The sequence below is a fragment of the Schistocerca piceifrons genome, chromosome 11 (genome assembly GCF_021461385.2).
Source record: "Schistocerca piceifrons isolate TAMUIC-IGC-003096 chromosome 11, iqSchPice1.1, whole genome shotgun sequence".
In the NCBI taxonomy this organism is placed as follows: domain Eukaryota; kingdom Metazoa; phylum Arthropoda; class Insecta; order Orthoptera; family Acrididae; genus Schistocerca; species Schistocerca piceifrons.
In genome coordinates, this window is record NC_060148.1 from 123,863,289 (window position 1) to 123,876,004 (window position 12,716).

At 43.0% G+C, this 12,716-nt stretch overlaps 1 protein-coding gene across 1 annotated transcript in view; it reads left to right on the forward strand.

Moving 5' to 3' along the window:
* The window catches only part of LOC124720293, a 209,700-nt gene that overhangs the window by 178,792 nt on the left and 18,192 nt on the right, over positions 1 to 12,716 (forward strand). The window contains exon 8 of the mRNA XM_047245607.1: positions 8,600 to 8,698. The gene's annotated coding sequence lies outside the window, so the exon portion shown is untranslated. The remainder of the gene's footprint in view (positions 1 to 8,599; positions 8,699 to 12,716) is intronic.

Sequence of the window (12,716 nt, forward strand, 5' to 3'; positions counted from 1 at the left end):
ACATATGCTGCAGCTATGTCACAATCACCATCCCAAGTGCCAATGGTTCCTCACTCTGTGCCACGAACAGTGAGCCCTCTGGACCACCAGAATACATCTGCCCCCTTGGTGGTAGGGGGCAAATCTTCCTCCATTGCTCCCAAAGCACCTACTTTGGGAGAAAGTCATCCCCAAATGCAGGGGACTTTGGTTCCCTCCCCCCTGCTGGAGAAGCAACAGCCTCCTCTGGCTCCTCTCGTGCGGAAGGGATCCCTTAGGGCCCTCTCTCCCAAGGTCTCCACTAATGCCATGGTAGACACTCACCAGTGGCTCAAGGAGCCAAAAGCTGCTGGACAAAGAGGTTCACGGTCTTTCTCTGTGCCTGAAGCTGCTTTGGAAAAATCTTCCCAGCAGGCCCCAAAGAGAAGCAAGAGAGCAATCAAACTAAGAAGTAGTCTGATAAGAAACAGGACCCTCTGGTGGCCTCAACACCACAACTCCCTATCAATTCTGCATCTGAGGATGCAGTGGAGATCTTAGCATCCCCTGCAGACCTGGATCTCATTGATGCCTCATCCAGCATAGAAATGGCAACAAATACTCAGTTAGTGGCAGCAGATGACCCTGAGGCCTAACCTGCCTCCTTGCGTGCTTCATGCCTTCCCAGCCTCACGATAATGTCATTGTCCAGAGGAATTGTGGCGGTTTTTTCCACCATCTGGCTGAGCTACGGCAACTCTTAAGCTATTTTCTGCATTGCCCTTAAGGAAATCTGGTTCCCAGATATGTAGATCCCTGCCCTCCACAGCTATAGGGATATTACAAGAACTTTAGTGACTATAATAGAGTGTCAGGTGGAGTTTGTGTCTATGTCCTGAACTCAGTCTGTTGTGAAACTGTGCCCCTTCAAACACCTGTTGAAGCTGTGGCTGTCAGAATAAGTACGATGCAGGGAGTAACTGTCTGCAGTGTGTATTGTCCTCCATATGGTGCAGTACACCTGAATGCACTGGCTGCACTGATTGATCAGCTCCCTAAACCTTTCCTACTTTTGGGAGATTTTGACACTCATAGACCCTTGTGGGGTGACACTGTGCTTGTTTGCAAAGGCAGAGATGTTGAAACTTTACTGTCACAACTTGACCTCTGCCTCATCAATACAGGTGCCACCTGGCGACATCATATCCTTGGCCACATTATACGAGTGGGGTCTCCGAGGCCTGCTCCTGATTCTTATCCAAAGAATTTCCTGTCGCTTCCAGTTTTCATATCCAAGTCGGTGACTCCCATAGTTCCCCTCGTATCCAGGAGAATGGGGTCCCCACAGGGCTGTGTATTGAGTTTATCCCTTCTTTTAGTGGCTATTAACGGTCTAGCAGTAGCTGCAGGGCCATCCGTCTCACCCACTCTGTATGCAAATGAATTCTGCATTTCATACTGCTCCACCAGTACTGGTGTTGCTGAGTGGTGCCTACAGGGAGCCATCCGCAAAGCACAGTCATGAGGTCTAGCCCATGGCTTCCAGTTTTCGGCTGCAAAGTCATGTGTTATAGACTTCTGTCAGCGTCTTACTGTTCATCCTGAACCAGAACTTTACCTTACAGATGATTCCCTCACTGTAGTAGAGACATATCAATTCTTAGGATTGGTTTTTGATGCCTTATTGACTTGACTTCCTCACCTTCATCAGCTTAAGTGAAAGTGCTGGCAGCACCTCAATGCCCTCTGCTACCTGAGCAACACCAATTGGGGTGCAGATCGCTCTACGCTGCTGCAGCTCTACAGAGCCCTTGTTCAATGCCACCTTGGCTATGGGAGTCTGGTTTATGGTTCAGCGGTGCCCTCAGCATTGCATTTACTCGCCCCAGTGCACCACTCTGGTGTTTGACTAGCTACAGGAGCTTTTAGGACGAGTTCAGTGACAAGCGTCATGGCGGAAGCTGGAGCCCCTCCATTGCAGATTAGGTGTGCACAACTGCTCGCCAGTTACATTGCACACATTATTCCTTCTATCTGAACTAGAGTCCTTGCCTTTACCACCTATACTCGAGGTCCATTCACGTACACCTCCATGGTGTACACCTAGGCTGCGGCTTTGTCTGGACCTTTCACGTGGCCCAAAGGACTCAGTTCACCCCACAGCACTCTTGTGTCATTTCCTTTCAATTCTTGACATGTACTGAGGCCATGAAGTGGTTTATGCCGACAGCTTGACAACTGATGGTCACGTCAGCTTCACGTATGTCCACGGAGGACATATTGAACAGCATTCCTTGCCTGATGGCTGCAGTGTTTTCACTGCAGAGCTGGTGGCTATATCTTGTGCTCTTGAGCGCGTCCATTCATGTCCTGGGGACTCGTTTCTTCTGTGTACTGACTCCTTGAGCAGCCTACAAGCTATCATCAACCAGTGCTACCAGCATCATCCTTTGGTAGTGACCATCCAGGAGTCCATCTATGCCCTGGAATGGTCCGGTTGTTCAATGGTGTTTGTGCAGACCCCAGAACATGTCGGAATCCCAGGCAATGAACTTGCTGACAGGCTGGCCAAACTGGCTACACCGAAACTGCTTATGGAGATTGGCATTCCAATAACTGACCTGCATTCGTTTTTATGCTACCAGGTTTTTCAGCTCTGAGAGACAGAATGGCATAGTCTCAGTATGCACAACAGATGGCATGCCAGTAAGGAGACTACTAATGTGTGGCAGTGCTCCATGCAGGCCTCTCATGGTTCTCTACTGGGTCCACATTGGCCACGCTTGGATGACCTGCAGCTATCTCCTGCCCCATGAAGACCCGCCAGAGTTTCGATGCGGTGCCCAGTTGACAGTGGCCCAAATTCTGGTGCACTGCCCCACTGTGACGAAATCTTTGATTGCCGGACTCGTTGCCACTAATTTTATCTGACAATGCCTCATTGGCTGATTTAGTTTTACACTTGATCTAAGTTTTAGCACATGTCCTTTGTTCCTCTGTGTTCTACTTCCTAGTGCTTTTAGGCTGGAGGTTTTAATGTGCTGCACAGTGGCTGGCTTCTCCTTTTTATTCTTATGGTCAGCCAGCCATGGTAATCTGTTTTGTCGTTTTAATCTATCCACCTGTTTCTTGCATTTCTGCGGTTTTCTTCTCCCCTTTGTGCAGTTAAGTGTTTGTTGCCCTTCTGTAGTACTTGTGGTTTTTCCTTTCTCTCCATTTTGTGTTGTCAGTCTCACTTGTTTTATTCTCACCCTTGTGGCACTGTGTTATTCAGAACAAGGGACCGATGACCTAGCAGTTTGGTCCCTTCCCCCCTCTTTTAAGCCAACCTACCAACCAATCCTCTGTTGGAATCTCCACTCATTGGAAAATCTCCATCTCCATGCATTGGAAAGCGCCCTGTGTATCTCTCCCCCCCCCCCCCCCCCCCCTCCTTCATGATGCCTGGAAAACCAGTTAGGATTGATCTATTTCAGGGCCCTAAGGCCTCTGTCACCCCTATGATATTCTGGCATCTTATACGTTCCATCCTTGAAGAATTCCAGAGTGCTGCCATCCTCTATACTGATGGTTCTAAAATGATTAAAAAAGGCAGGATACACTTTTACGCCTCCTAATAGCATGGAACACCATATGCTGCTGGGATCATGTAGTGTGTTCACATCAGAGCTGCTAGCCATTAAGAGGGCCCTCCATTTCATTACTCAGGATTCCCTTTGCAGTGTTTAAATATATGCTGACTCAGTGAGCAGCTTGCAGGCTACATCACCCTTTGGTCTCTGCTATCCATGAACTCCTCTCTGCCCTTGGCCCTGCCACCTGCTCTGTTGTCTTTCTCTGAGTCCCAAGTCTTGTTGGGCATCCCAGGAAATGAACTGGTAGACTGTCTGGCTAGAGAGACAGATACTTACCACCCATTCCCTTTCATGGTTTCAGGTGCATATAAGAGGATACTCGTCAACTCTGTCTTTGCCAAAAAGTGAAATGACATCCGGTGCACTGCTGCTCTAAGTAATACACTCTGCACAGTCAAGGAGACTACTGCAGTTTGGCATTCTTCCTTCTGCTCCTCTCAGAAGGAGTCCACTGTCTTATGCTGTCTATGCATCAGTCATACTAGGCTCACCCACTGTTTTCTCTTGTGTAACAAGCCACCCCCACAATGTGTCTGTGGAGCCAGACTGAATGTATTCTATATATTGGTGGAATGTCTCCTTCTTTTGGCCCTTCATACTACGTTTAGTCTTCTAGATTCTTTGTCTTTAGTATTAGCTGGCGATTCACAGATGGTTGAACTGTTCCTCAGTTTCCTACCTAAAAGTGGATTTTATTTTCAGTTATAAGTTTTGCTTTCCTCCTGGATCAGGGGCAAGGTGGTTGTGGTTGGAGCCTCTCTTTGTGTTTTCTATGCAAAGACCACTCTCTTATACCTCTGTTTATCCAGTTTTTACATTTGGCCTACCCTTTTATGCTTTCCACTGCATTTGTTGTAAATTCATCCTTTTATAGTTTCACTCCTCTCACTGTATCCACCCACTTTTAACAGACACTGTATCTTAGGTAAATAACTTTTGAATCACGGGACTGACCACCTCACCATTTAGTTGTCCCCCACATGCCCACATAAAAAGAGAGAGAGAGAGAGAGAGAGAGGGGGGGGGGGGGGGGAGAGGTGGTTACCGTGTTCAGGCATTAACTTTGAGATGTTGGAAACAGTTCCACCTATACTTATTGGGTCAATATCACTGTTGCCTCTGCCAAATAAATGCTTTATCCTAACAGATTCTTGTTTAATTGGACTAGCAGGCATTAATTGTGTAACAGTGATAATAAATCTGCTCATAATTGCCAGCAATAATGTATTTTTCACAGTTCATCATATAGTTATTGTCATCTGTTGTTAAGGCAACCAGTGATATTAGCACACACAACTAATCATTCATAAGTGCAGCTGTGTAACTCATGTCTTTGAGCTAACATTACACCATTGTGAAATGTTATGGCACCTTTTCACTATTGAAAACTGTATATCACTTAAACAGCATGTACTAGCCTTTCTAAATTGATCACGGCTACTAATACTGCCTCCAACATCCAAAGTCATTTCACTAAAAATCAATCATCTCGAAGACAGTCTACTTCCCTTTTTCTCAGCCTCACTTAATTTATGATTTTGGTTCTGTTCAATGACATGATCTGGGTAGGATGTAACATGATGAGCACCTTGCACAAACACTCTTGTGACAAACAACTTCTCAATAAAGGTTTTAAATTTTATTCATTTTCCATAATACATCTGTATCACCAATGTAATAACAGAAACTCAGGCTGCTCACATGTATGTGTGCTACTTAATTCTGTGAACACAACTAGGCAATAACTGATACATGAATTAAGATCATACAAAGTCTTTCATCTTTTTTTCGTTCTACAACACAATATCTTTTTTAATGATAATTAAAGGCCGCTATCCCAATGACATCTGACAGCATGGCATGGCTATAAGCTTTGCGCATATGATGACCAGCTTTTAACAACACCATACCCTGTTACAGCAAGTCTGCCACTGTTGCTCTGGCGTTTTCAAACCCAATGCACAGTACACACTATTTCTAACATCAAACTGTACATATCACGAATAAACTCATTTTTGATATTATGACTTGATACTGTTTTTCCTTTGATATGAATATTACGTATTTTGTATATGAAGAGTACTTACCACAAACTGTGTATCAAACCATGTCATTGAAGGAAGGTAGAGCTGGCTAGGGATGTGCTATATTCTCTCACGAATATCAGCACATGAGCTACAGTATCATCATAGCTACTGGATCACTGTTAATGACATACACAGATTAAGAACTGTACCTACAAATGTCATTAATTCACATTTAATATGAAAATTGTACCAAAAAGATGTGCTTTTGGTAGGCAGTCATTGTGCCATAGCATTGAAACGATACATTTTTATAGATTTCAAGTTATAACACTTAATATATCAGCAACAGGAAGCCATTACCTATGAATATTGAGTTTCCTGTCATTGTATTATAACAAATGGTAACTAAAACAATACATTTTGAGGGGATCTTCTATTTGCTGGTGCTTCGAACCAACTTATATTCATACCATGTACTCAGTGAGAAATAAAACGCACCAAATATGATATTTAACGCCATTCAGCATGGTGGCTGCTTTTTTTCGGCTTGTGACATGTAGCAGTAACACATCTCATCAGCCACATTCCTGTCCTTGAGGCTAAAATCTAACACACTAAATTATTTATTTCATGATCTGCAACGTAATGGCACATTGAATACCATGCTGTAACCTCAGCAGCTTCTCATCCACATTAATTTTCACTTCTCTTGAGAGAAAGATGGTGGTTGTAGTGCCTGCCCAGTTGCCTTTCTCTGGGTCCAAAATCTTGAGAGCATCCCAGGGAATGCACTGATCGAACGAAAGGCTAGAGAAGTGATTATTGTCCAACATTTGCTTTGGTGATCACAGGGTGTGAATTTGTGGGTGCAAATATGACCTTTCCTTACTCATCATCTGCTGGGCTACTGCCCCCTCTAATAAATTTTGCACTACCACTACTACTTCCATTCCTCCCAGAATGAGTCCTCCATCTTATGTCAGTTAGTCATTGACGGTGTCAAATGAATTGATAGTTTTATGTTACATAATGAGCCACCCCCACATCATGGTTGTTGAGCTGTACAAAAATAAGTTCATGTCTGGGTGGGAGGCCCGCTCCTTTTGGCTTTCCATGTTAAGTGTGGTCTTCCAGATTTCTTGCCTCTAATCTTGACGAATGGCTCACAGACTGTTGAAGTCGTACTTCATTTCCTCTTTGAAAGTGGATTTTATTCTCAAGTAGAACAGTTTAAACTACTGTGAGGTCAAAGTGGTTGGCATTAGGACATCTTCCATTGCTTGCTGGGCCTGGAGAACCCTTGATCATACTCCATTGCCAGCTCCCTCAGTCATCCCTCTTTTGTTCTGTTTTCACTGATTTTAGGGAGCAAGGAATGTGCATGTGTGTGTGTGTGTGTGTGTGTGTGTGTGTGTGTGTGTGTGTGTGTGTGTGTGTGTTTCTCCTATAGCTTGAGAAAGGAATTTCATTCCAAAAGCTAGCAAACAAACCTCTTGTTTGTGTATCTGTCAACAACGCAGCGCTTCTGCCTTTCGGTGAATCGTTCCTTTATTCCTAAATAATTCATTATTATTAACCAGAACTTTCCATGCATTATTATAGTTTTAAGTACATTAACATATAATTTACTGACTTTTTGAATTTTGTATTTCTCTCTCTCTCTCTCTCTCTCTCTCTCTCTCTCTCTCTCTCTCTCTCTCTCTCTCTCTCTCTCTCTCACTCTCTGTGCTATGTTTTCAAGGTTTATTTCTTTTCCAGCATATTCATGTAGTTGCCGTCATTGTTGATACAAAGTTTGTAATTTTTTACTCAGTTTCTCAGCTCCTGTGTCAGAAGTCACAATTTTTCCAAATAAATCTTCACTTCCCATACAGTTAGTACGACACCTTGATACACCTAAAAATTGTTAAAGGGAACTATTAATGTTGGTTTGAGAGACAACAGCTTACTTCCAATTATTTCATGTTAGTAATGCTCAAACAAATATATGTAATTTCCTGTAAATGAAAAAAATAAATAAAAACATTGTACTTGTTACGACATTGAGTTTTTCTCAAAAGTGATGGATGGCTGCGGTGGTCTGCACTCTGTCATAAAAAGGTTCCATAATCCCTATTTCCGTTCAGCCTGCTCTGATCTCTCTATACTTGGGCTGTGGTCAGTCTGGTATGAATATATACATTTTGATGTCTGTTAGTTATTTCTCTTCTTAGTGTGTGATACGAATATAAATTGAAATCTTTCATGTATTTGTGCATAAGACCACATGTATACATAACAATATAACAATCCCCCCCCCCGCACTCTGTCTCTCTCTGTCTCAGTTGGCATGCAACTTTTCGGTAGGAAAGTCATTAGAAAGCCAGCAATGAATAGATTTGATTGAGTGTTTCATGGAGACAAAGAAGAAGTGTGACTGTACTATCAACTCCTTGCTGACAGAGTAAAGTCTGGTGGTGTATCTGTGTACCACCTGTCTCAGCCCTATGCAATCTTTTCTTTTCTCTGTTTTAATATTACCATTATTAGTGTGAACAATTTCAACATAATTTAATCTCACTCTTCAATTATAGTGGTTGGGCATTTTTGTTTTCTGTTGACTCATTTTAATTAAACCAAAATATGGAGGTATGAACCAACATAATGCAGAGTGATTTACAACAAGAGGGAAATAATGGCGTAAAGAAAAATCTAAGGAAAATAAACATAGAGATAAAGATAAATACAGCAAGACTGAAGGACAAAGGTTGTAAGAAAGGGGCGTACTGCAGAGCAGGTGAACTCGTAGTCATTAATCTAATGATGAAATGGAAATTTGCATAAATGGAAGCTGTATTACAAGACAAGCAACACTGCATCCAAAGCATTGTGTCACCTTTTATTTCTTTTCTTCTCAATGTGTGCTGAAACTTAGTAAGTGGAATTTCTTTTACAATCCAGATACGGGTGTAGTATATTTTTGTTACATTTCTTTTGCAGGTCTGCCTGCACAAATTGCGTCTAAGTTCAAATGTGGAATGCCACGGTTTTGGCATAAAGTTTTAGATATGTGGATTGTCTATGCTGACAACATTGAAGGTAATTAATTTTTTAATCTATTTTTGCCTCTACTGTTTAATTTTACAAAGCTAAATGGCATAATTAACAGTTTTGACCCGTACCTGTGTATTTCACAGACACGATTGAAATTAATAAAATAGAGTGTACAGTTTTTGAATCAGATACTGTTGGACATTTAGGAGTAGAAGTTAAGGTAAAATGTTATCCTTTGAAGCTCATGTTGAAGAAGAAGAAGAAGAAGAAGAAGAAGAAGAAAACGTTAAATATGACTGTAGGGAGGAAACAAATGTAACTGGAATAAAATGTGATAGGTGGATCCATTGTAATTGAGAGAAATACCAAAGAAATTAATGTTATGAGTTACATGCTCCAGGAGTCACCTTGGATGATATATTATAATGATATTGAACTGATGTAGTTTACAGGATACTTACTTAATTGATATTTAACTTTGATTGCATGCTGACCATTTACAAAGGAATTCACATAATAGGATACACTATTTATCTTGATAAAACAAGTGTGTATGTAAAGCTGTTGCACTAAATATGCTACTAGTTTCTACAGGCTGACAATTATTGAACTATATGGGGGAGAAGAAAGAAAAAAAGGGGGTACAAACTATGGCATGCACACACATCATTGAACATGTAAACATCAATTCATATATTCAGATTTATGTTATGACATGTTCGATATGCCTGCCATCATTGGCGATGATGATGTGGTGCAGACGAATAGCGAAATTCCGCATGCCCTACTGAAGTGTCAGAACAAGGCTGTTGATGACCTGAACAGCTGTTTTCAGCTCAGCAATGGTTTTTGGGTTATTGTTATACACCTTGTCTTCAATATAATCCCAGAAAAAGGAGTTGCATGGGTTCAGATCCAGAGAATATGCGGTTCCCAGAGTGGTCCTCCAGGACATCAAACACTCTCCTGCTTCGGTGGGGTCAAGCTGCATCTTGCATGACCCACATCTTGTGGAAACCATTGTCACTTTGAATATTGGGTATGAAATCATCTTCCAAAACCTTCACGAAGTGTTCAGTGGTAAATGTGCCATCAAGGAATATTGCACTGATTATTCCGTGACAGGACACTGCACACCACACAGTCACCCATTGAGGGTGAAGAGGCTTCTTGACCGTGAAATGCAGATACTCTGTCTACCAAATGTGCCAATTTTGTTTATTGACAAACCTATCCAAATGAAAGTGTGCTTTATTACTAAACCACACCATACAGTGCATAATAGTCCATTTGTGCTCCTTGGCCAATCATACAGTCTGAACATCCTAAAGCAAACTGTTCAGAAGTTATGACAATCTCATTTCATGTAGTTCAATAATTGTACCCCTATAAACCAAAAGTCTTCTAAAGAATGGAAGGAATTTCCAGAAAGGAACTTCTTCAGCTTACTTTCAGATTTAACTTTGTTATATGTCACGCATTTAATATCATCGGGTAATGAAAGATTTTTTTAGGTGAATCATTCACTCCTTTCTATACTATAAAGTCAATTTTAATTAAGGTAATTTTTGCTATTATTTTGACTGGCTGTCGTTGCATATCCACAAGACATGTGGCTTGTAATAAAACAGACGTGGTCTCTCCATTGATAAAAGTTTCTGGATTAATTCCCCATTCAGATGTGGCAAGGGGGAGTGATCATGAGAAAAAGATTGAAGAGTCAACGAAAGGGTAATATTCTATGAATTGCAGTATGGAGTGTCTGAAGTCTATATGTGGCAGGCAAGTTAGGAAATCTGAAAAAGAAAATGCAAAGGGTCAGTGTAGATATAGTGTGATAGTGTGGGTCAGAGAAGTTAAATGGAAAGAAGGTGGGCATTTCTGGTTAGGTGAATAACTCATGAATAGAAAGGTGGGGCAGGGAGAGCTACTGTGAAAAGTTCAGCGATATGTTTTCTGTCATCAGAACTGAAAGCAACTCAGGTCCAACTAGGGAGAGAAAGAGAGAGATTTATATAAATATACATAATCATTTGTGACTGATGTCTGTAGTAGGGGAAGCAATAGAAAACAGTTACAGGAGAGAAAGATTAATTCAGTTCTGCTATAAAATTTAGCTAGTAGTAGAAAATACAGTGTTCAAAATTCACGAGAGGAGGAGGGGTACTTGGAAAAGACCTGGAGCATCGGAAAATTCTTGTTGGACTATGGTGTGGTTAGACAGATTCCAAAATCAGATAATGGTTTGTAAGGCTTATCTAGGAGCAGATAAAAAGTCAGATCACAGTTTAATAATGATGAAGAATAGACTGTAGTATAAGGGAGTCATTTAAAAGAATCACTGTTACTGAGTAATGATTATGTGCTTTTGAAGTTATCTAAAACAGCTGATACTATAATAATGAATACCACTATAGGCAGGTCAGTTGAAGGGGAATGGACATGTCTGATAAGAGCACCCATTGTGGAATAGAAAAATATAAAAGATACATAGGAGGGAACTGGGTAGAAAGTAAGGATAACAGAAGAAATATTTTCACTCATAGTTATATATAGTCTTTGCCTAGTTTCCAACAGAAATGTTCATCCTCAGACCATTGCCTGCATCAAAACATTCAATATTGATAAAAATATAAAATACATAAAGTTAAAATAAAAGTAGTTTTCAAGCTCTCTGTATGCACAGATCTCAGTAGTGCAATACCTCAGTTATGACAACTCTGCATCTTTTGTATTTGATTGTAACATACACTCCTGGAACTGGAAAAAAGAACACATTGACACCGGTGTGTCAGACCCACCATACTTGCTCCGGACACTGCAAGAGGGCTGTACAAGCAATGATCACACGCACGGCACAGCGGACACACCAGGAACCGCGGTGTTGGCCGTCGAATGGCGCTAGCTGCGCAGCATTTGTGCACCGCCGCCGTCAGTCTCAGCCAGTTTGCCGTGGCATACGGAGCTCCATCACAGTCTTTAACACTGGTAGCATGCCGCGACAGCGTGGACGTGAACCGTATGTGCAGTTGACGGACTTTGAGCGAGGGCGTATAGTGGGCATGCGGGAGGCCGGGTGGACGTACCGCTGAATTGCTCAACACGTGGGGCGTGAGGTCTCCACAGTACATCGATGTTGTCGCCAGTGATCGGCGGAAGGTGCACGTGCCCGTCGACCTAGGACCGGACCGCAGCGACGCACAGTTGCACGCCAAGACCGTAGGATCCTACGCAGTGCCGTAGGGGACCGTACCGCCACTTCCCAGCAAATTAGGGACACTGTTGCTCCTGGGGTATCAGCGAGGACCATTCGCAACCGTCTCCATGAAGCTGGGCTACAGTCCCGCACACCGTTAGGCCGTCTTCCGCTCACGCCCCAACATCGTGCAGCCCGCCTCCAGTGGTGTCGCGACAGGCGTGAATGGAGGGACGAATGGAGACGTGTCATCTTCAGCGATGAGAGTCGCTTCTGCCTTGGTGCCAATGATGGTCGTATGCGTGTTTGGCGCCGTGCAGGTGAGCGCCACAATCAGGACTGCATACGACCGAGGCACACAGGGCCAACACCCGGCATCATGGTGTGGGGAGCGATCTCCTACACTAGCCGTACACCACTGGTGATCGTCGAGGGGACACTGAATAGTGCACGGTACATCCAAACTGTCATCGAACCCATCGTTCTACCATTCCTAGACCGGCAATGGAACTTGCTGTTCCAACAGGACAATGCACGTCCGCATGTATCCCGTGCCACCCAACGTGCTCTAGAAGGTGTAAGTCAACTACCCTGGCCAGCAAGATCTCCGGATCTGTCCCCCATTGAGCATGTTTGGGACTGGATGAAGCGTCGTCTCACGCGGTCTGCACGTCCAGCACGAACGCTGGTCCAACTGAGGCGCCAGGTGGAAATGGCATGGCAAGCCATTCCACAGGACTACATCCAGCATCTCTACGATCGTCTCCATGGGAGAATAGCAGCCTGCATTGCTGCGAAAGGTGGATATACACTGTACTAGTGCCGACATTGTGCATGCTCTGTTGCCTGTGTCTATGTGCCTGTGGT